This window comes from Dipodomys spectabilis, unplaced genomic scaffold, assembly GCF_019054845.1.
Source record: "Dipodomys spectabilis isolate Male_0828 unplaced genomic scaffold, ASM1905484v1 ptg000320l, whole genome shotgun sequence".
NCBI lineage: Eukaryota > Metazoa > Chordata > Mammalia > Rodentia > Heteromyidae > Dipodomys > Dipodomys spectabilis.
This window is the reverse complement of record NW_024870997.1, coordinates 2,791,249-2,796,687: the sequence shown is the minus strand read 5'-3', so window position 1 is coordinate 2,796,687 and position 5,439 is coordinate 2,791,249.

The following is a 5,439-nucleotide window of genomic DNA, read 5'->3' as shown; positions in this document are numbered from 1 at the left end:
ATCCAGAAAAGAAAGATACCCCTTGCCTGCAAGAGATGGTTAAGGAGTGGGGTTGCTGTGGTTGGGAGACCAGGTGCTGGCCTCAGGGTACAGACATTTCTAAGAACTCCCCAGTTTTGCCCAAGGTTGAAGTTACAGCATGGTGGGCTTTGCCTTACCAAGAACTCCAGAGGTCGTGGCCTTTCTTAGGCAGGGAGTGGGCGAATGGGAATAGGGGTGGGAGGGTAGTGTCAATTATATTCTCCCCATCAATGGAAGAATGGTTTTGTATGCTGGTGTCAAAGTCTGAAGGGAAGGGCTGCATGTGGTTTGTGGCCTGACAAGGTGGGTTTCCCCTGGGTGTGAGAAGGTGGCTGAAGCCAGGCATTGCCAGTGGCTCACAACTGTCATCCTAGTTACTCAGGAGGCTGAGCTCTGAGGATCCAGTTTCAAAGCCAGCTCGGCCAGGAAAATCTGTGAAACTTTTTCTCCAGTGAACTACCAGAAAACCGGAAGTGGCGCTGTGGCTCCAGTGGTAGAGCATGCACCTTCAACTGAAGAGCTGAGGGACTGCGCACAAGCCCAAAGTTCAAACCCCATAACCAACAACCAAAAATAAGGTAGCTGAGTTTTCTACATAGCGGTATGTAGAGTAGGAAATGGCATGCTGTGTCATGAGCCATTCCAGACATATGAGAAGCTCTGAGTTTTGTCTATAGTTGGTCTGAGGATGGTAGTGCCATCTTCTCAAGGGTTGGGGTATTCAGATGCTCAGGGACTGCTGAGGCCTTGGGCTACCCATGTGATGTGTGTGTGTGTGTGTGTGTGTGTGTGTGTGTGTGTGTGTGTATTTTTCCATCATTTTTCTCTGTCCCCTTCATTGGTGCCTGTTTGCCTCTTTCTGACCTCACATGGTTCCCCTCCTGCACAGTTGCTGTGCACAAGGTTGCCTTGCCTTTAGCCCCTTATCAGGGTCTACAATAAGTCTTAAATTGCCAGAGACCTGCATATTTCAGCTTTTCTTTGGGGCCCAAATCCAATCGTCCATGTTTTGGGTCAACTCCAGGAGATTCTGGGTTAGCAGGGCAGGTGGCATAGGTTCTCCCCTGACACGGGGGGGGGGGGGGGCGGGGGCTCAGTCATGTGATGTGTGATGTCCTATCGTTTTCCTCAGCTGTGCCTCTGGCTGCATGTCCCTTCATGAAGGCTGGTAGTGGAGTGGGGGAAGGGTGGTTGCCTGTGGCTCTGGACAACTCAAGCATGAAAGCTGACTGAAGGCCGCCCAACCAAGGATCTTCCAGGGCTACATGGGAGGTGAGGCCCAAGGTGGCTTGGAAGTATCTGTCGGTGTCTAGGAAATGTCAATGTACCTTACCACAGGAAAGTCTATCTTCCGGCCCCAGCTAGGCCTCTCTAGGTCCTTCTAGACTATTCTGGATGCCCAGAACACAGAAGCACAGACTTTAGATTCCAGGGCTACGGAACTGGGGGATGAGAGACTGTTATGGCCAATACCTCAATGTTCTGGGGCATTAGCCTTGACCTGGCTATGCCCCCCTTGTGTATGTTCACTTCTTAATCCAGTGTTGGCCACACACCACCTTTTGTGGCAGTGCTGTGGACGTGGCAGGAGTGGAAGTGAGATCTAGGATAACCAAAATCTGGATATATGGCCTGTGGGGATGGGGATGGCAAAGGGTGTCTATTAAGAAAAACATCTCAGATCTGGAATTCAGGGCTTAGGCACTGTCCCTGAGCTAACACGCTACCACTTGAGCTACAGCTCACCTTTCATCTTTTTTAGTAGTTTAGTGGAGAGAAGAGACTCATGGACTTTCCTGCCTGGGCTGGCTTCAAGCTTCCAATCTTAAGAGCTCAGCCTCTGAGTAGCTGGGGTTGCTGGTATGAGCCATTGGCAACTGCTAAGGATGTTACCATGTGTAGGTGTGTGTACGTGCACATGTAAGTGTGTGTGTGTGTGTGTATGTGTGTGTTTGTGTTTTTCAGGGCTTGAACTCAGAGCCTAGGTGGTATCCTTTAGCTTCTTTGCACAAGGTTGGTGCTGTACCACTTGAACTAGTGTATCTCTGCTTCCCAGCTTTTTGGTGATTCTTTGGAGAGAAGAGTCTACCCAGGCTAGCTTTGAATCTTGATTGATTCTCAGGTGTCACTCTTGAGTAGCTAGGATTATAGACATGAGCCACTGGCATCCAACTACAAAGATGTCTTCTCATACTCTCTTCTGTTCTAACACATTGTCTGCTTGCCCTGGCCTAGATCCTCTGACCTCCACATCAGCTCCCAGCAGTCCCTGACTGTGTGGAGAACATAAAGCTCAAAATTGATCCTATTTCTTTCTCCTCTGGGAAGGGAATGTTTCCTCTGAAGCCTGGGTTAGGAGGGGTAGCTGCAGATGGGTACTCGGCTTGGAGAGAGGTACTCTGTTTTAGTCAAGAAGGAAAGTGTGGCCAGATGCTAATAGCTGATGATGTCCTACTCCTAGCTCCTCAGGAGGCTGAGATGTGAGGATTACCATTCAGAGCCAGTCCAGCTAGAAAAGTGTGTGAGACTCTCTTCTGCAAATAACCACCCAAAAGCTGGAAGAAAAGCTGTGGCTCAAGTAGTAGAGTGGTAGCCTTGAACGAAAAAACTGAGGGACAGAGCCCAGGCCTTGAGTTCAAGCCCTAGCACCAAGATGCATGGGTGTGCGTGCACACACGCACAGGTTCACACACACACAGACACACAGACACACATACAAAGACACAGACACAGACACGGACACACACACACACACACACACACACACACACACACACACACACACACACACGAGCTGAGCTAGAACTGGGGGCAGTCCTGAGGCATAGTCATAGTCATAGTAAACTCTCAAAGTAGATCAAGTGCTTTGTCCCTAAGACCTTCTTGGGCTGAGTGGGTCTGGGCCATGGCAGTAAGTTCCATTGAATCTGCCCCTCCATCTGTGCATAGGGCCACAGGACCAAGGGAAGGACACTATGGATGCTCCTTTGTAGTCAGTCCAAGATTGCAGACCTTCATCTGTCCCAAAAGCAGTGGAGAGGAAAGCAGGGCTCTGAGCCCTGGGACTCCTGGGATAGAGACTGCTACAAGCATCAGCCAGCCAGCTGTGGATACCTGAGCCTACAAGTCTTTCATGAGCCCACCTCAACACCTGCCCAAGGTGTGACTGACAGAGTCACAAACTTGTGATACCCGCATGAGTAGGCATTACCTGCTGTAGCATCTTGCAGCTCCTGGCCCTCCTGGCCCAGAACCGTGGTCTGAAATGTCGGTTTACTGTTCAGATGCACACTGCACCCATGACTGATGCCATTCTGATGGACCCGGCTGATGACCTCCATGCCCCAAGGCGGGACCCTTCTCGATACTGTGGCCTGTTCCATACACAAAGGCCGCCAAAGAGACTGCTCTGAAGACAGCTAGACATTGGGAGACCCGACCCTCAGAGTCCCATTGGAAAGCACTCTGCCTAGAGCCACAGAGAGAGCTCCAAACAGGTGTTTGTCAAGGGGCTCAAACTCTGGGCCTGGGCACTGTAGCTCAGCTCTTCAGCTTACCACTTGATCCACAGCACCTCCTCCAGATTTCTGGTGGTTCCTTGAAGATCAGAGTCTCCTGGACTTTCTTGCCAGGGCTGGCTTTGAACCACAATCCTCTGATCTCAGCTTCCTGAGGATCTAGGAGGACATGCATGAACCACATGCGCTTAGCTGATCTGGCCATTCACCACAGTGGGCTAGGAGCTTCTTAAAGCTTTTCTTTATTTTTTTTCTGTGCCAGTACTGGGGCTTGAACTCAGAGTTTGAGCCCTGGTTTCTTAACTTTTTCTAAAGGCTGGCACTTTACCACTTGAGCCACATTTCCATTTCTGTCTTTTGGTAGTTCATTGACAAGAAAAGAGTCTCACTAACTTTCTTCCCCTGAGTTGGATTTGACCCATGATATCTGATCTCAGCCTCCTGAATAGCTAGGATTTACAGGGGTTGAGCCACTGGTTGATAGAAACTTTTCTAAAGAAAGAGTTCTTCCCTGCATTTACCCTGACTCCTCCATGCAAAGGAGGCCTCTGAGGGTCATGAGCTGTGAAAAATAGGCTTCCAGTCACTGGAAATGGCTGGGGTCCGTGGTGAAAAGCCAAGCTAATCTTCCCCCAGGGCCCCATTCTGGGTCCCCACCCTCTGCCCTACCTGTGACTCAAGTACAATCCTTCACCCAGACTTGAATGTCCTGCCAGATTGTCTGAAGCCAAAGAACCTTTATTCTACCCACACCACCTCCTCTACACCATACCTCAGGACTTTTGCCCATGATGGACCTTCTGCCTAAAGCTCTCTGTCCTGTTCCACATCTTAGAACTCCTGTGGAATTTTGGCACTGGTTATATCACCTCCTGGAGCAACTCTTTCCTTCCTTTATCCCTCTTTTTTTTTTAAATATCGAATTGCTAGAGATGGAACTTGTGAAGGCTGACTGGCAAATGTTCTGTCTTGGTGTGTGTGTTTGTGCCAGTCTGGGGGTTTGAATTCATGACCTTGACAGTATCCCAGAACTTTTGCGCTCAAGGCTAGCACTCCAGTACTTGAACCACAGCTCTACTTCTGGCTTTTTGGGTGTTTAAGAAGAGAAAAGTGTCTCATTATAGTCTTTCCTGCTTGTAATTTTGATCCTCAGATCTCAGCTTCTTAAGTAGCTAAGATTACAGGGGTGAGCCACCAGCACCTGACCTTTACCTCTTACTTCTAACCTTGCCCTCCTCTGAGTCCCAGAAGAATATGTCTCACCAGGGTCCCTTTTTTTCCAGTCTTGGGGCTTAAACTCAAGGTCTGAGCATGTTCCTGAGCTTCTTTTGCTCAAGGCTAGCACTCTATCACTTAAGTCGCAGTGCCACTTTTGGCTTTTTCTTTTACTGTGGTACTGAGGAATCGAACCCAGGACTTCGTGGAATCTAGGTAAGCACTCTACCACTAAGCCACATTCACAGCCCAAGGCTCACTTCTAAGAGGAGCTATGAGGGTGGGATTTATTGGCTAACCCCTTTCAGCGCAGAAATCACTGGCTATTTCCTATCTTTCCCAGGATTTGGGACCAGCCTGAGACTTGGCAATCAGAAATGATGAATGAGTGATAGGTACCAGACCCCACATCCTACAGAGGGATCTAGAATATGGAGCCAGAAACTTGGACAACTCCTACAGCCTAGGAAGAGTGGTCTTCCTGGAGGCAGTGTCTGGCTTCTAGGTGTCCTGATGGGATACCTCACCCACAACATAATGCACCTGTTGCACACACCAGCACAGGCAAAGCCTTTGGGGCTTCACTACTTAAATGGCAGAGAAGGATGCTTTGTTCAAGCTGCCGGCTCAGACTTATTATTTTCTCAGCGCTTGTCCCAGCTTGCCCAGGTTTGGGGGCTGGGCA